The sequence below is a fragment of the Rutidosis leptorrhynchoides genome, chromosome 2 (assembly GCF_046630445.1).
Source record: "Rutidosis leptorrhynchoides isolate AG116_Rl617_1_P2 chromosome 2, CSIRO_AGI_Rlap_v1, whole genome shotgun sequence".
In the NCBI taxonomy this organism is placed as follows: Eukaryota; Viridiplantae; Streptophyta; class Magnoliopsida; order Asterales; family Asteraceae; genus Rutidosis; species Rutidosis leptorrhynchoides.
Genome location: NC_092334.1, coordinates 597,864 through 619,012, shown reverse-complemented (window position 1 = coordinate 619,012; position 21,149 = coordinate 597,864).

The following is a 21,149-nucleotide window of genomic DNA, read 5'->3' as shown; positions in this document are numbered from 1 at the left end:
GCGATCGAAGATTGGCGAACCTTCAAGTGAGAGAAGGGTTGTTTCGTATGGTGCTCCAAGTAAGAGGACTAAGGGTCCGAGTGTGAGCATGGGCAGTACACGAACGAGTATATCGGATTCTAGTGCATCTAGGTGTTATAATTATGGCGTGAGGGGTCACAAGTCTTGGGAATGTTCGGTGCCAAAGGGTGATGGCACGGTGTGCTTCAATTGCTAAGAGGAAGGACATCGTAAGTTGGAGTGTCCCGAGTTAGCGGGGATGGACGCGTCAAGGAGACGTTAAGGTACGTTTCGTTTTAATAAATATGTCCTCTGATTATTTATTATGTGCCGATGAGTTCGGGTTTGTTGAATTGCATCGTGTTGTGCATACTATTGTTATGGGTGACGTTCCTAATGGAATTACCCTGCGGTGATGTTTCGATTAATGGGCGAAGGGCATAAGACTTGGTGCAACCAAGCATTCCTTAGTGTTGGAAAATGTTTCTACCAAGCCATGGGTATGGGATTTGGTGTTCGGTTGCAAATCGCGTGTTTGCTTTCGTGTTGAAGTTGATGAACCATGAGGTTCGACGGGTGGGTAAAACCCTAAAGGTCAAGTGTTTGATCTCGATGTATGTTGGTAATGGAGTCTACGTGACGCGATATTAGGTGCCTCTTTCATACCTACTAGCGTGGTATTCGACTCCGATGGTGTTGCGGTTACATTGTACTTAGGGTACCGGAGAGAAACCCTTAGGTACATGAGTGACTAGGTGGAAATTTGACAAGCTAGAGCAATCGGAAGATTGCAAGATTAAAGTTTGTGTAAATTGTGGTGAACTCTTCGTTCGAAGTGTTTAAGGATAGGTTAAAATCCTTCGTGTACTCAAGGATAGGGCAAGGTATTGTGAAGTGTATATCATGGGATACCTTTATCTCGATGATGTGGTTATGGAACGGAGTCTAAGTGGGGGAGCTCGCACGAAGATGCTCTAGTGTATTGATATTGGACGATGCTCGTATGGATTCGGAGCTAGTATTGAGACCTACGTTGGTCGATTGTGGTAAAAGTACGATTTGGAATAAATTGTACTTATGGTTGGATTTGAATTATCACCGAGGTGGTAATGTGGTGAATCTCGTTGAGAGATAATAGGCGTATTTGACGAGCAAGGTGAAATCTCTCGGTTAAGGGATGTGCGTGTCGGATTCTCTTCTAGAGAATTGTTGTGTTGTGCCTATGTGCGATATAGGTGGTTCTTGCTCGATTGTGATGGCATTGTGTACACGTACGTATGATGCGTGTGCAAGGATTTCCAAGTGAGTGGAATAATGTATTTATTTGTGTAGCGTGGAATGTGGGATAGTCGCGGTGTTCAAGACACCACATTCTATGTAACGAGTGGAATTGTCGCGGTGTTTAAGACACCACTCATTGGTTTGATTGACATGTGAAATTGTCGCGGTGTTCAAGACACCACATTGTCATGGGGGTGAGTTAGTCGCAGTGTTTAAGACATCACCCGAGGGATTAGTGATTACGCGGCGTATGTACACTATGGATGGTTAGTGTAATCCGTTAGGATTCACTATGGCGTAGCAGTGTGCGATGTTACGCTACTCGTTGTATGGGGCCAAGAGCGTGTCATTGGTGAGTTATGACCGTTGACGTGGTCCGCTAACTTCATCATGGGAGTAGTGTTATATCGGTATGGTATAACGTTATCGGGAAATGCGAGTACCGATGGGGAATGAGAGTACCATTCCTGTGTTGAGATTTGGGAGGTGGATCACGTGTGGATGCGGATTCATGATGACGCGTGTAGTTCGGTCATCTTATTGTGGAAGTAAGTCTCGTGTAGTTTGGATTCACAATGACATGTGTGGATGCAGTCATTATATTAAGGAAGTGAATCGCGTGTAGTTTGGATTCACAATGACACGTGTGGATGCGGTCATTCTGTTGGGATAGTGACTCTCGTGTAGTTCGGATTCACTAAGGCACGTGTAGTTCGGCCAATCCTGATTGTTGTTGCGATGGAGGTGGTGAGTCGCGTGTGGTTGCGGATTCACTAAGGCGCGTGTAGTTTCGGCCAGCCTTCATGTTGATTGGATTTGAAAACTATTGGTTATTTTATACACCAATGGTGGGGTTGTGAGGACCATGGTGTGTGATTAGTGATGCGATAGCTGTATTCCACTCACATGTTGTTACGGGTGTGACAATAGTCGATTTTATACACCTTGGCATTAGCGTTGCCATAGTCGTTTTGCGCACTATAAGGGATGTTAAGTGGTAAGGATTATCCTTAAGGATTCGTTTTTATTCGGTCTTCATCGTTCTGCTTGTTGACCTTAGGTTGAGACTTGGTTGCTTTTAGCATTGTACTTGTCAAGGGTACGCTAAGGGATTGATATCTCGGTTCGAGATTGGTTGAGCTTTCCCGATGTGAGGGATTGAGCAAGATTTTGGTGCTCGGATTTGTGAATTTGATAAATCACGGATGACGATTTAGTTGTTAAGGGTGATTCATTGAGAAAAGTTGCCTAGGAAAGTCGGATTGGGACACATGTTGAGGACCGTTGAGTGTGGTCCGTTCGGTTAAGTGGCGCAGATCGCGAGAACGCGATCATGTTTAAGTGGGGGAGAGTTGTAAGACTCTGTTTCCTGTTTCAGTTATGTGGGACGCCGTCCAAGAAGTGGGACGCCATCCAGTAGAGAAGGACTAGACGCCGTCCAGAAAGTGGGACGCCGTCCAAATGGTCTGACGGGCCAGCTGTTGGTTTTGTTTTAAAAAGGGGTAAATTGGTAAATTCACTAGGGTGTCGGTTTGGTGGCCACAAAACTGATCCATTGGCCATCTTATCCTCATTTCACCTCTTTTCACTCACACACTTGTTAGGGTTTAGGGTTTAGGGTTTAGGGGTTAGGGGTTAGGGGTTAGGGTTTAGGGGTTAGGGTTTAGGGTTTAGGGTTTTAGGGTTTAGGGTTTTAGGGTTTTAGGGTTTAGGGTTTAGGGTTAGGGGTTAGGGTTTGGGGTTTGGGGTTTGGGCTTTTGGGGTTTGGATTTTGGGGTTTGGGGATTTAGGTTTAGGGTTTAGGGTTTAGGGTTTAGGGTTTAGGGTTTAGGGGTTTGGGTTTGGGGTTTGGGGTTTGGGGTTAGGGTTTAGGGTTTAGGGTTTAGGGGTTAGGGGTTTAGGGGTTTAGGGTTTAGGGGTTGGGGTTTAGGGGTTAGGGGTTAAGGGTTGAGGGTTGGGGGTTGGGGGTTGAGGTTTGGGGTTTGGGGTTTGGGGTTTGGGGTTAGGGGTTAGGGATTAGGGGTTAATGATTTCGACACGATAAGCAAAATCTATAAAGTTGAGCTTCAAAATGTTTGAAACTGTTTACTTGAATTCATTGGTCCTTTGACCAATTCCGACGATTCACGAACAAATAATTGTAAATAGATTTGTATGTGTGTGTGTGTATATATATATATATATATATATATATATATATACATAATAATAATTTTGAATATTATGTAATGTGATTATTAGAATTAATTATGTAAAATAATAATAGTATATAATAATTATTATTTAAAATGTATCTACATATATAAATAAAGTATATAAAATATATATTTTTCGAAGCTATTTAGTAAACGAAGGTAACGCTCATTTGTCATTCAATTGATAGTAAACGAATTAAAATGGAACTTATATTATAAACAGTGATCCGAAAATGAGTTCTATAAATTTTAGGCTTATTAAAAATGTATTTAGGAACTATTTGTTAAGTTTTAACACTTTTTATATTTTACCCATAAATGAGAGGGACGGTTGTTGTAATTTTTACTTATTAAATTAATGACTGAATTTTATACCATAATGACCAAAATAAATAAATATAGTTAATCTAAAAATTTGGGATTGTTCTGAAGACTTTTATTCACCACTAATTATCAACGGAGTACGAATTAATATGGTATTTTGAAAGTGTCGGCACATAATTCTAATTTAATGGTTGTTATAGTATTTGTAAAGTTTCTTTTAATTATCAAACGCGTGAATTGAATAAACAAAAAGAGCCACTGTTTTGCTTTTTCTTCTTCTCAATCATACTCATACAGATTATATAGATATTTATATATACATGTACTACATGATACTTAATACCCTTACTCTTGAAACAACCATCACCTTAGTTTCTTTCTTCTTCCTTACGGCTACAACCATTAAACCGCCACCATGAACTTCACCCTCTTATTACAACCCAAGGAAACTATCGAGCTACCATCCCTCCCATCGTGAATCACCACTCACCATACCCTTTAACCACCATAACCATAAACCCAAAACCCATTCATTTTTAGTTCATGTGCAACGAAACCCAAAACATTGATAATTATTTGTTGCTGTTTTTATTTTCAGCTTGATGAGACCAACACAACCCCGCCACCTTCATCGGGTAACATACAACCACTAAATCTCATCATCGATTACCACAAACCCACCCATATCAAACCCACAACCGTCATCAAGAACAACCCTACACCTCTAACCATGAAAAACGATCACCAAGAAACCCATATTCTCCTTCTCTTGTCACCAACTTCTTTCTCGTATTTTTTTTGATCGACAACCACCAACGGAGACCACCATGGACACACCACCATATTCAACCTCAACCACCATCGAACCTTTTTCTCTTCTGTTGTACCAATCAAAACCATCAACATCATTCATTATATTCTTTTCTTTCGTGAACCATAACCAACCCTATCGATCTTCATGCTGAATTATTTATATCACAACTGTTCCTATCAAGAAACTCACTCGTTTTTGCCTCAATATGTCGGACTGTTTTCTTCTGCATAAAGGTTCAGGAATAAATCTATATTCTTATTTGTTAATACATCGTGGACCTTTACAACTAAATGAGTGATATTCCTTTTTACTTTATGGCCGACAAATTCTATAAGCAACCAAACCCCACTATCCCTATTAGTTAGAAAATTTTTATTCGGGACTTTTGTAAACTGTTAGACCATTGCATATTGTAGCTTGGGCTGAAATTTAATTATATACTTGGAGTTTCTAATTGCTAAAAGGGCCGAGAGTTTTATTTTTTTTGGGGCCGAGAATCAAATTGTGATTGGGCTGTTGAGTATGCTTGTCGAGCTGAGGTCCAGCTAGGTGAACTTATTGGGCTGCTTCAACTTATAAAACCCAAGTCAAATACCCCAAATTAGTCTGCAGATGGAGAATGATGATAATGATTTTATGATGTGATGATGGAAGAGTGAAATGATGATAATGATAACGTAATTATAAGATGATGATGTTAAATGTTTTTGTTCAAACTCTAGCCACACCTACAACACCAATTAACGGCTGTTAATCCGAGTGCTAACACCCTTCTGTTTTACTCAACAACCCTCACCTACAGCTGCCTTATTGTTACTGCTATTTTTGTTTTGATTTGATATGTGGAGATGACGATGATATATGATATTGTTATGAGAAGAAGGTGATAGAAAAATCGTGTTTATGAGGATTTAGAATCCTATATAAATCAGAAATCAAGGTGTAGAAGAATGGTTGGGGTGTTGTTTGGTTTAACCAAGAGGTCATGGGTTCGAACCTGGTCTTGGGCAATTTTTTTTAGAAAGCTCATCATTTAAGGTAGTGATTTTATTGTTATTATTATTATTAAAAGTAACATTTTTATTAAAGTTGTCATTATAATGAAAATTTTTATTTAATTAAAAGTATTATTAAAAGTATTATATTATTAAATGTATCATTATTATTATTATTTTTATCAGTATTATTATTATTATCATTAAACATGATTTTATTATTATTATTAATATTATTATCATTATTTTTATTACTAGTATTTTCATTATTATAAGTACCATTATTTTCAATATATTATTATTATCATTATTATTATTACTACAAATAAAATAACTAGTATTATTATCAAAAATTAATATTTTCATTATTAAACCTAATTATAATTATTATTATTACCAACACTAATTGTGTATCATTAAAATCATTATTTTAACGAACCAAAAGTTATTTATATAAAAATATATCAATTACATATATGAAAACTATATAAATATTACATTATTATTTTAAATAAATATTAATATCTACAAACGGGTTTGATTATTATTACATGTTAATTATACGTGATAATATATATACTTGATATAGGTTCGTGAATCCGAGGCCAACCATGCATTGTTCAGTTGTTCAATATTGTCATATGTATTTTTATTACAAAATACATTAGGTGAGTTTCATTACTCCCTTTTTAAATACTTTTGAAATATATATTTTTGGAACTGAGAATACATGCGCCGCTTTTATAACTGTTTTATGAAATTGACACAAGTAATCGAAACTACATTATATGGTTGAATGATCGAAGCCGAATATGCCCCTTTTTAGCTTGGTAGCCTAAGAATTTGGGAACAGACCCCCAAATTGACGCGAATCCTAAAGATAGATCTATCGGGCCCAACAAGCCCCATTTTGGAATTTGGAATGCTTTAGTACTTCGAAATTATCATGTCCGATGGGTGTCCTGGAATGATGGGGATATTCTATATGCATCTTGTTAATTTCGGTTACCAGGTGTTCAATCCATATGAATGATATTTTTGTTTCTATGCATGGGACGTATATTTATGAGAAATGAAAATGAAAATCTTGTGGTCTATTAAAATGATGGAAACGATTATTTATGTTAAACTAATGAACTCACCAACCTTTTGGTTGACACTTTAAAGCATGTTTATTCTCAGGTATGAAAGAAATCTTCCGCTGTGCATTTGCTCATTCTAGAGATATTACTTGGAGTCATTCATGAACTATTTCAAAAGACGTTGCATTCGAGTCGTTGAGTTCATTAAGATTATTATTAAGTCAATTATAGTTGGATATATTATGAAATAGTATGCATGCCATCAACTTTCGATGTAATGAAAGTTTGTCTTTTAAAAACGAATGCAATGTTTGTAAAATGTATCATATAGAGGTCAAGTACCTCGCGATGTAACCAAATGTAATGTATTCATCCAGATGGATTAGGACGTGTCCTTTCAGTTGGTATCAGAGCGGTGGTCTTAGCGAACCAGGTCTTGCATTAGTGTGTCTAACTGATAGTTGTTTAGATGCATTAGTGAGTCCGGACTTTGACCGTGTCTGCATGTCAAAAGTTTTGCTTATCATTTCTATTCGGAAATCATCTGCTTTTCATTCTTAGGAAATTACGTGCTTATTATTCTTAGTCTAGACACATTTTACTGCATTGATTGCATAAATAGTGTATAGATAAATTTATATCTTAGTGTATCTGTTACTGTAAACTTTGCCTAGCATATTCCGTAGATTCCTCCGTAACTTATGGGATTTTAGTATTATATATGCATATGTAAATTATTTATTGCAGGGTACTAATCTACATCCTATAATCTATTTCTTATCGAAAATCCTTCATCTGATCGTACGAGATGAATTCCTCAACCAGTTCGAATTCCGCGGATTCCGACAGCTATTCCGATATGGATTTTCACTCGAGCTCCGAAAGCAGTGTAACCGAAATGGATCAACCAATCAGCCATCCCCAATTCATCTGATGGGTTTGTAGTCTACTAAATCATTGGAGACAAAAAGAAGGCGATCCCTTCCATCAACCAAATTTCCTTCTTGACGATGAACCTGAAGCAATCACCGGCGAACCAGTCCGAAACACCATTTTCACCCTCATTTCCTGAATATCTCGCCACGATTATATTCTATCTAAAATTCTAAACCTTATTCATCCACTCGTTCTGACCGACAATCATCCCGGAATAATAGCAGAAGTCAACGAGCTTCGCGCCCGAGTTGTAGCCTTGGAAAATATGGTGCAAAATGTACCAGCTTCAGCAACATCACCGACACCAACAGTACCACCAACAACCCAATTTTCAACATCACATGCCTCAACATCACATTCTGTACCTCGAGTATAATCATCGTTCTACATGACGTTCTACATCATTTATCTACGTTCGACATGGCGATTATGTAATCTCTAATGTTTTAGAGATTATATATTCTTGTTCTAACGGTAAATCAGATGAGTTAATATCATAATAACTCATTAAATCCATGATTAAATCTGAAGAAAATATATATGCAAGTATATTTTTATAAAGATTGTAATTAAAAATTCTTTTGTACAAACTGTTAATGGTAAAAATATTTTAACGGGTAGGTAATACCCGAGGAATATTTAGATTTCACATTAATAAGTTACACTGTACATTCTTCGAATCTGATTCAACAATCATTTACTATCCTACTTACATCCACTGATATACGTATCCGTTCACCGCAGAATAACCATTTTCATTCAATTTTATATTTGGATTTTGACCTATCAGAATCCAACAAGTGGCATAATGAAGAAAACATTTGACAAAATAAAATTTGTTAGAAACAAACAAATTAACTATGAAAAAATTTGTTAAGAAACCACGCTAACGAAATCCTAGCTAACTGTTCATAGTTAACTGTTAATTCCGTATTACATTTTATTTATCGCAATTTAATTATCACAATTTTAATTCTCGCAATTTTATTTATCGGCATTTAATTTCTGCATTTATTTTACGCACTTTATTTATCATCATTTAAATACTGTTATTTACGCATTTAAATATCGGGACACGTATACAAGGTTTTGACATATCATATCGACGCATATATATATATATATATATATATATATATATATATATATATATATATATATATATATATATATATATATATATTATTTGGAATAACCATAGACACTCTATATGCAGTAATGCTGGAGTTAGCTATACAGGGTTGAGGTTGATTCTACAATAATATATATACTTTGAGTTGTGATCGAGTCTGAGACATGTACACGGGTCACGATACGTATTAATTAATTTGAATATTATATATTAAAAAAAACTATATATGAATTATTGGACTGTTAACTGTGGACTATCGACTGTGGACAGCCAACATTGGACAATTAAAATAAATTAAAATATTGATTATAACATATGAAACTAAATAGTTCTAACGACCCGTCCTAATCCACAAGGACGAATACATTACATTTGGTTAAATTGCGAGGTACTAGACCTCTATATGATACATTTTACAAACATTGCATTCGTTTTTGAAAAGACAATCTTTCATTACATCAAAAGTTGACGGCATGCATACCATTTTATAATATATCTAACTATAATTGACTTAATAATAATCTTGATGAACTCAATGACTCGAATGCAACGTCTTTTGAAATATGTCCTGAATGACTCCAAGTAATGTCTCTAAAATGAGCAAGTGCACAGCGGAAGATTTCTTTCATACCTGAGAATAAACATGCTTTAAAGTGTCAACCAAAAGGTTGGTGAGTTCATTAGTTTAACATAAATAATCCTTTCCTAATTTTAATAGACCACAAGATTTCATACTTCCATTTCTCATAATCATACGTCCCATGCATAGAGACAAAAATATCATTCATATGGATTGAACACCTGGTAACCGACATTCACAATATGTATATAAGAATATCCCCATCATTCCGGGATCCTCCTTCGGACATGATATAAATTTCAAAGTACTAAAGCATCCAGTACTTTGGATGGGGCTTGTTGGGCCCGATAGATCTATCTTTAGAGTTCGCGTCAATTAGGGTGTCTGTTCCCTAATTCTTAGATTACCAGACTTAATAAAAAGGAGCATATTCGATTTCGATCATTCAACCATATAATGTAGTTTCGATTACTTGTGTCTATTTCGTAAAACATTTATAAAAGCGCATGCATTCTCAGTCCCAAAAATATATATTGCAAAAGCATTTAAAAAGGGAGTGATGAAACTCACTATAATGTATTTTGCAGTAAAAATACATATGACGACATTGAACAATGCAAGGTTAGCCTCGGATTCACGAACCTATATCAAGTATTAACACATTATAGTATAAATCAATTAAGTTTATATATTTGTTATGTATTAATTATTCTTATAATATATTATGATACTTATTTGATATTTAATTAATGTTATATCAATAATATTAGTTGAAACATAATTTTTATGTAATATTAGTATATTTTATGTTATAATATATTTACATATATATCTTTTGTTTTGCAAAATTAATAATCGTAGAAATACCTGACTAAGGGTAATAATAATAATACTAATAGTATGATACTAGTAATAATAATGATAATAATGATTATCATACTTATATGGTGATAATAATATTTATAATACTAATAATAACAATCATAATAACAATACTATTAAATGATCATAAATTCTTATTTTAGTAATAATAATAGTAATAATTATATTACTACTAATAATAACAATAATAATAATAATATTAATTTTAGAAATGAGAACTACCTTCAAAGAGCTTTTCTAAAAAAAACTGCCCCAAATAGGGCTCGAACCCACCCACAAACACCCTTAACCATTCTGCCATCCATGTTTTTCTGACTTATAAGGCAATCCAAACATATATACTTAGTATTTCTTTCATCTTAGTTCATCATCTTCTTCACCAAGTTTAAAATCAAACGGGGGCAAAAACTCAACAACAATCGAACGGGTTTTCATTTGTAAACAACATGAAACAAAAAAAAAAATGTGTTCATGATATAAAAAAAATGAGAAAAAAAAACACAAAAAATCCTACTGCGTGCTGGTAGCTAGAAAAAAAAAAATTTTTGTTTTCAATTTTGAGTTCGTTTTGGACAATCTTTACAACATGAAACATGTTTCAAATCATTCCTAAAATCTATCAAAATCATCAATTTAACTTAAAACATCAAAACAAGCTCTAATTTCTCCAAGAACAAAACAGTTGACTTTTGACAATTTAACTTTGACTCGCAAATTCGAATTCGTTATTAAGAATTGGAACTTGAGATTTTGCAGGAAGTTTAAGTAAATGATTCCTAACAACTCTGCATTTTTAGTTTTTGAAATTTGTTTCGAATTTACGTTAGTATATATTACTGTGAAGAACTCAAGAACTCAAAAATTGATTTTTAGATTAAGAGTGTTATAGGTTATGATTACAACATGAATTGTGTTGCAAATCATTCCTATAATCTTTATGGATCATCAAATTAACTGGAGATATCAAAACAAACTCGAATTTGATTTAAGAACACTTAGTTGACTTTTAAAACCAAAACTTTGACTCCAAAATTAGAGATTAATAGAAAGAATTGAGGATTGAAAACTTACAGATAGTTTAGATAGATGATTCCTAACAAGACTGTATTATTACATTTTGAAAATTCATTCAAAATCAAAATATGATGAAAAAGATAAATGTACAGAGTGTGGAGCTTATTTTCTGGGTTTTTCAGTTTTATTCAATCACTGAATGCAATAGACAATATATAGCAAAGGATTTCTGTTTTGAATTGTGATTGAAGCAGACTCATAACAAACTCCGACAGATACAAAAATCATATACAGTAGGGATGTGGATGTGAAACTGAATGGTACTAGTTCTTGATTCTTTTTTTTTATATATATAATTAAATTAATATTAATAATTGATAATATATTAATAATTATTATTATTATATAAGTACTAATGATACAAAATTCATAAAAATGATAATAATAATACTATTAGTGTTAATAATAATAAATTTTATTAGTTTCTAATAATTTGTACGTTGTCACCCGTCTTACGTCCCGGTTCCGGTTTCCCGAACGCATTTTCGTATGCTTAGAAAACTGATACCTTACATTTCGCGAATTGTACCTTTATTAATAATTAGACTTAAATTAATGGAAAACTAACCCACTCAAAGTGTAACTTAATCTTTTGAGTGTTTTGGTCATTTACTTCTATAAATCATAGTCTCGTTATTTATCAAAGCATATTTAATAATATTAAATCAAAACGTTTTATGACTAATTTGATATTATTATTCATCACTTTGTAAAATAAAAATATATTTTCATTTAAAATATAAACTTGTACATACCGTATATAATGGAAATATTAATGTAATAATATAATATTTAGTTTTTCAAAACTAATAATAGTTCAAAAGTTTATTTTAAATTCGTTTAGAAAATCTTATAACACGTAACGTTTATACTTTAAACTTAATTTGATATAATTCATTTATGCGCCAACGTTTAGTTTAATTTCCTTAAACTTTCTAAATAATATATCTTAATATCGATCAAATCAAATAACAAGTGTTGCTATCGTTTACATAAATAATTTGTAATCAGATATGTATTTAATATACATAAACACGTTTTAAATACAGGTTGCAAGTTATTTAAATATATCTTAACAATTAATATTCAACTTACATTATTTAACAAAGACATTTTAATAACCAAGTTATATTACATTGGAAAACGTTTTCGCACGTTTGTAAATAGATCAATCAAGTAATATGAAATTCAATTCTCCACTAACATTTGTCTGACACTAGATAAGTGATACTTTGTTTTCATTTGAAAATCACTTTATCATTTATTCCGAATACCGTTAAAAACAAACGATTTCTCAAATCAACGTGGACCTCATAACAGAGACTCGTAATCATAATTCAATGTATCTGATAATTCAATCATATGATATTATCTTTTAATTTCGTCAATAACTATATTAACTTATATTGAAACAATATACGTTCATGTAAAGTATTATATGTCTAATACTTTGTTAACGTTTTCAACTAATAAGTATATATTATATATACATATCAATATACACATAAATGTTCGTGAATCGTTGAGCATAGTCAAAGGGTAATTGATTACATGAATATAGATTTCAAAACTTTCGAGACTCAACACTACAGATTTTGCTTATCGTGTCGGAAACATATAAAGATTAAAGTTTAAATTTGATCGGAAATTTCCGGGTCATCACAGTACCTACCCGTTAAAGAAATTTCGTCCAGAAATTTGATCGAGGTCGTCATGCTAACTATAAAAATGTCTGCATGACGAATATGAGTCGATGAATAGAATTTTATCATCATTGAGTAATATAGATAAAACAATTTGATTACGTGAAGAGTATAAGGGAAGCTATCGCAGGAGAGTGAAATGAGTAACTGTATATTCGTTTTAACCGATGACGTAGTTATGATTTGTTTCCGGATTTCATGGAATTTAAAGAAAATCTTTGCGATAAGATTTGGTTCTTCGGCGATTAAGGAAATTTGGATCTTCTTTGATTAAATGCAATAATTTGTTGCGATCGCTCTGTCGGATATTTTACTATAAATCCATCCCCTTTGTTTCCTTATTTTCACAACTCACAACTTTTATTCTTTCTCCTCAATTCATAATTTAAAACATTCGTCAATATGCTCCATCCCGTTTTAATTCTTGATATACTCTTAACTTTCATATCTATCATTCTTCTTTTTCATCTACCGTCGGAAGAATCTATTCACTTATAATATACTCTGGGTTTTATAGTGTTCTTAGTTCTCCCGTGTCTTTATATTGCTATATGCATCGATATATACAGTTTATAAATTCTGGGTGGTTGTTGGGTTTTATATCTTTTCTTATATTTCGATGTCCCTACTTCTGTCTCCCCTAATCATTGTCATCCATTGTTAATGCTCTCTCCTAATTGATGCGATTTATACCCCAATTTCTATTTCAGAGTTTTGTCCTTTCGTTTCTTCTTCTTGTGATTAAGCACCGCTTGTAATGGTCCAGAATTTGCAGATATGAATTTCGGAATGAACATTGTTAATGTTCTAAGAAGAAAATCGTAATGGTACGATCTTAATTATAAATTACCAGAATATCCGGAAAGATAGAACTATCAAGAAGATATGTTCTTAATATGTTTAGAGATTGGGTAGAATGTAAGAGTCGTGTAAATGGCACATGATGACGATATGTTCTGTGAATTATCACATTCCATTAGAAACTCAGCATGAATTACTGTAATGTAATCACGTTGATCAAATGTCATTATATTATACTAACTCATGCTTCAGTTCCCAACACTACTTCAAAATCATTTATATTTTCTACTCGAAGGTTTTAGAATTTAGAAACTAAAATAGTTTCTTTTATGATGTAACACAGATAACACGAAGAGATAACCAATTTCGGATAAGAAGAGTTTTGAAAATATCCTCAGAAATATCAAAGATATTTATGATGATATTTTCAGAATTTCTAAGATCGAAGGTTGATGAAGAAAGATTTTCCACAAGATTTAATATGAGTATAGAGCAAGGTTTTCTCTAAAGATTTCATTGGATATAGAATTATCTGGATTCTTTGAATATAGGGTTTGGTCCTTGTATTTGTCCTTGGCCTCCTTCATGGTTAGCTCAATCCGTTTTCCAGTTCCAAATTTTCTGAGCTTTTCCAACATGCTATTCTTTATTATCAAACTTCTGGCTGTTAAGATCGTTTACAGTTTTTACTGCTTCATTCAGCTTTTTCAACATTTCGAGTATTGATTCGTAGACTGGGTGCTTTTCATAATTTCAGAATGGAAGGTCATAATTCTAAGAGATAAAGGTTATATGTATACCTATAACTGTTGTTGTAGAATTGTTGCGGGATTCAAAATACTGATTGCTGATTCCCGGTAATTGGTATGACAATACTCGTTACAAGATGCAGACGAATATATGATAAGGTTTTAATGAACATATATAATGGTTCTTCGAAGGGACTTAAGACAACGTGTAATGAAGTTGCTGGTAAGTTTACTGCTAATGTGGCGGAATATAAAAGGTTCCCCAACAACGATGGCGAAAGGCATATTTATATATCAAGGCTATAATAAGGCTAATCTGAATGAAAGTCAAAGTTGACTTGCTGGAGCTGTGACAAAATTTGCTAATTGGGAAAGAGATTGCAAAGTAATTTTTGGCAATAACAACGTTAAAGGAATTAGCACAGCTACGTGTTAAATGTTTACTCAGTTTTCGAGAGTTTTCAGGTGCATAACTATACGCATCAATCTTTTCTTCCATAGACGAAGTGCGGTTGGTTCATCCTCTCAATTGAGGTGTTTTCAAGAAATATGAAATGTTTGAACGCAGATTGGAATCCTCAAGATACAAATGAGGTTTAAGATGAAATCAAGTGGCAACTTGAAGAATTGTTTAGTTTCATAGGTTATAATCAATATTTTAATTCATTTTAATTGTCCAATGTTTTTAGTCCACAGTCGATAGTCCACAATTAACAATCCACTGATTCATATATAGTTTAATATATAATATTCGAATTAATTAATACTTATCGTGACCCGTATACGTCTCATACTCGATCACAACTCAAACTATCTATATTATTATAGAATCAACCTCGACCCTGTATAGCTAACTCCCGCATTACTGCATATAGAGTGTCTATGGTTACTCCAAATAATATATATAGATGCGTCGATATGATATGTCAAAACCTTGTATACGTGTCCCGATATTTAAAGTGCGTAAAATAAATAACAGAAATTAAATGACGATAAATAAAGTGCGTAAAGTAAATAACAGAAATTAAATGACGATAAATAAAATTGCGAGAATGTAAATTGCGATAATTAAATTGCGATAAATAAAGTGTAATCAGTTAGCTGGGAACAATTAGTTAGGAACAGTTAGGGTGGATTCTTAACAAAATTTCTCATAGTTAATTTGTTTGTTTCTAACAAATTTTATTTTGTCCAATGTTTTCTTCATTATGCCACTTGTTGGATTATGATAAATCAAAATCCAAATATGAAATTGGATGAATGTGGTTATTCTGTGGTGAACGGATTTGTATATCGGTGGACGTAAGTAGGATAGTAAACGACTGTTGAATTAGATTCGAAGAATGTACAGTGTAACTTATTAATGTGAAATCTAAATATTCCTCGGGTATTACCTACCCGTTAAAATATTTTCACCATTAACAGTTTGTACACAAGAATTTTTTTTTTTTTTTTAATTACAATCTTTATGAAAATATATATACATATATATCTTCTTCAGATGTAATCATGGATTTAATGAGTCAATATGATATTAAACTCATTTGATTTACCGTTGGAACAAGAATATATAATCTCTAAAACATTAGAGATTACATAATCGCCATGTCGAACGAAGATAAATGATGTAGAACGATACGTAGAATGATAATTATACTCAAGGTATAGAATGAGACGTCGAGGCATGGTTTGTTGATGGCACTGGTGTTGTTATTGATGGTACTGTTGGTGCCGGTGATGTTGTTGAAGCTGGTAATTTTTGCACCATATTCTCCAGATTGATTACTCGAGCGCGAAGTTCATTGACTTCTTCTATTATTCCGGGATGATTGTCGGTCGGTACGAGCGGATGAATAAGGTTTAGAATTTTAGATAGAATACAATCGTGGTGAGATATTTGGGAAATGGGGGTGAAAATGGTGTTTCAGACTGGTTCGCCGGTAAGTGCTTCAGGTTCATTGCCAAGAGGTAAATTCGGTTGGTGGGTGGAAAGGATCGCCTTCCTCTCATCTCCATCGATTAAGTCGACTACAAACCCATCAGATGAATTGGGGATGATTGATTGGTTGATTCATTCTGGTGACGTTGCCTCCGGAGCTTAGGTGAACATCCGTGTCGGAATAGCTGTCGGAATAACTATCGGATTAGCTATCGAAGTCTGAGGGACTCGAACTGGTTGAGGGATTCATCTCGTACGATCAGATGAAGTATTTTCGATAAGAAACAGATTATAGGATGTAGATTAGTACCCTGCAATACATAATTCACATATGCGTATACAATACTAAAATCCCATATGTTACGGAGGAATCTACGGAAGTTGTCAGACAAAGTCTACAGTACAAGATATGCTAAGATATGAATTAGCAGATACGCTAAGATACGAATTTTATCTATACACTATTCATACAATCATTGCAGTAAGATGTGTCTAGACTAAGAATGATAAGCAGGTAATTTCCTAAGGATGATAAATAGATGATTTTCGACAAAAAATGATAAGCAAAACTTTTAACATGCAGACACGGTCGAAGTCCAGACTCACTATTGCATCCTAATGACTATCAGTTAGACTCACTAATGCAAGACCTGGTTCGCTAATACCACCGCTCTGATACCAACTCTAACGACCCGTCCTAATCCACAAGGACGAATACATTACATTTGGTTACATTGCGAGGTACTAGACCTCTATATGATACATTTTACAAACATTGCATTCGTTTTTGAAAAGACAATCTTTCATTACATCGAAAGTTGACGGCATGCATACCATTTTATAATATATCTTACTATAATTGACTTAATAATAATCTTGATGAACTCAACGACTCGAATGCAACGTCTTTTGAAATATGTCCTGAATGACTCCAAGTAATGTCTCTAAAATGAGCAAGTGCACAGCGGAAGATTTCTTTCATACCTGAGAATAAACATACTTTAAAGTGTCAACCAAAAGGTTGGTGAGTTCATTAGTTTAACATAAATAATCCTTTCCTAATTTTAATAGACCACAAGATTTCATACTTCCATTTCTCATAATCATACGTCCCATGCATAGAGACAAAAATATCATTCATATGGATTGAACACCTGGTAACCGACATTCACAATATGTATATAAGAATATCCCCATCATTCCGGGATCCTCCTTCGGACATGATATAAATTTCGAAGTACTAAAGCATCCGGTACTTTGGATGGGGCTTGTTGGGCCCGATAGATCTATCTTTAGAGTTCGCGTCAATTAGGGTGTCTGTTCCCTAATTCTTAGATTACCAGACTTAATAAAAAGGGGCATATTCAATTTCGATCATTCAACCATATAATGTAGTTTCGATTACTTGTGTCTATTTCGTAAAACATTTATAAAAGCGCATGCATTCTCAGTCCCAAAAATATATATTGCAAAAGCATTTAAAAAGGGAGTGATGAAACTCACTATAATGTATTTTGCAGTAAAAATACATATGACGACATTGAACAATGCAGGGTTAGCCTCGGATTCACGAACCTATATCAAGTATTAACACATTATAGTATAAATCAATTAAGTTTATATATTTGTTATGTATTAATTATTCTTATAATATATTATGATACTTATTTGATATTTAATTAATGTTATATCAATAATATTAGTTGAAACATAATTTTTATGTAATATTAGTATATTTTATGTTATAATATATTTACATATATATCTTTTGTTTTGCAAAATTTATAATCGTAGAAATACCTGACTAAGGGTAATAATAATAATACTAATAGTATGATACTAGTAATAATAATGATAATAATGATTATCATACTTATATGGTGATAATAATATTTATAATACTAATAATAACAATACTATTAAATGATCATAAATTCTTATTTTAGTAATAATAATAGTAATAATAATAGTAATAATTATATTACTACTAATAATAACAATAATAATAATAATATTAATTTTAGAAATGAGAACTACCTTCAAAGAGCTTTTCTAAAAAAAACTGCCCCAAACAGGGCTCGAACTCGAGACCTCTCGTCCACCCGCAAACACCCTTAACCATTCTGCCATCCATGTTTTCTGACTTATAAGGCAACCCAAACATATATACTTAGTATTTCTTTCATCTTAGTTCATCATCTTCTTCACCAAGTTTAAAATCAAACGGGGGCAAAAACTCAACAACAATCGAACGGGTTTTCATTTGTAAACAACATGAAACAAACAAAAAAATGTGTTCATGATATAAAAAAATGAGAAAAAAAAAACACAAAAAATCCTACTGCTTGCTGGTAGCTAGAAAAAAAAAAATTTGTTTTCAATTTTGAGTTCGTTTTGGACAATCTTTACAACATGAAACATGTTTCAAATCATTCCTAAAATCTATCAAAATCATCAATATAACTTAAAACATCAAAACAAGCTCTAATTTCTCCAAGAACAAAACAGTTGACTTTTGACAATTTAACTTTGACTCGCAAATTCGAATTCATTATTAAGAATTGGAACTTGAGATTTTGCAGGAAGTTTAAGTAAATGATTCCTAACAACTCTGCATTTTTAGTTTTTGAAATTTGTTTCGAATTTACGTTAGTGTATATTACTGTGAAGAACTCAAGAACTCAAAAATTGATTTTTAGATTAAGAGTGTTATAGGTTATGATTACAACATGAATTGTGTTGCAAATCATTCCTATAATCTTTATGGATCATCAAATTAACTGGAAATATCAAAACAAACTCGAATTTGATTCAAGAACACTTAGTTGACTTTTAAAACCAAAACTTTGACTCCAAAATTAGAGATTAATAGAAAGAATTGAGGATTGAAAACTTACAGATAGTTTAGATAGATGATTCCTAACAAGACTGTATTATTACATTTTGAAAATTCATTCAAAATCAAAATATGATGAAAAAGATAAATGTACAGAGTGTGGAGCTTATTTTCTGGGTTTTTCAGTTTTATTCAATCACTGAATGCAATAGACAATATATAGCAAAGGATTTCTGTTTTGAATTGTGATTGAAGCAGACTCATAACAAACTCCGACAGATACAAAAATCATATACAGTAGGGATGTGGATGTGAAACTGAATGGTACTAGTTCTTGATTCTTTTTTTTTTTAATAATTAAATTAATATTAATAATTGATAATATATTAATAATAATAATAATTATATAAGTACTAATGATACAAAATTCATAAAAATGATAATAATAATACTATTAGTGTTAATAATAATAAATTTTATTAGTTTCTAATAATTTGTACGTTGTCACCCGTCTTACGTCCCGGTTCCGGTTTCTCGAACGCATTTTCGTATGCTTAGAAAACTGATACCTTACATTTCGCGAATTGTACCTTTATTAATAATTAGACTTAAATTAATGGAAAACTAACCCACTCAAAGTGTAACTTAATCTTTTGAGTGTTTTGGTCATTTACTTCTATAAATCATAGTCTCGTTATTTATCAAAGCATATTTAATAATATTAAATCAAAACGTTTTATGACTAATTTGATATTATTATTCATCACTTTGTAAAATAAAAATATATTTTCATTTAAAATATAAACTTGTACATACCGTATATAATGGAAATATTAATGTAATAATATAATATTTAGTTTTTCAAAACTAATAATAGTTCAAAAGTTTATTTTAAATTCGTTTAGAAAATCTTATAACACGTAACGTTTATACTTTAAACTTAATTTGATATAATTCATTTATGCACCAACGTTTAGTTTCATTTCCTTCAACTTTCTAAATAATATATCTTAATATCGATCAAATCAAATAACAAGTGTTGCTATCGTTTACATAAATAATTTGTAATCAGATATGTATTTAATATACATAAACACGTTTTAAATACACGTTGCAAGTTATTTAAATATATCTTAACAATTAATATTCAACTTACGTTATTTACCAAAGACATTTTAATAACCAAGTTATATTACATTGGAAAATGTTTTCGCACGTTTGTAAATAGATCAATCAACATTTGTCTGACACTAGATAAGTGATACTTTGTTTTCATTTGAAAATCACTTTATCATTTATTCCGAATACCGTTAAAAACAAACGATTTCTCAAATCAACGTGGACCTCATAACAGAGACTCGTAATCATAATTCAATGTATCTGATAATTCAATCATATGATATTATCTTTTAATTTCGTCAATAACTATATTAACTTATATTGAAACAATATACGTTCATGTAAAGTATTATATGTCTAATACTTTGTTAACGTTTTCAACTAATAAGTATATATTATATATACATATCAATATACACATAAATGTTCGTGAATCGTTGAGCATAGTCAAAGGGTAATTGATTACATGAATATAGATTTCAAAACTTTCGAGACTCAACATTACAGATTTTGCTTATCGTGTCGGAAACATATAAAGATTAAAGTTTAAATTTGATCGGAAATTTCCGGGTCATCACAACAGTTCTTCAAGTTTGCCACTTGATTTCATCTTAAACCTCATTTGTATCTTGACGATTACAATATGAGTTCAAACCTTTCATTATTCTTGAAAATACCTCAATCGAGAGAATGAACCAACTGTATCT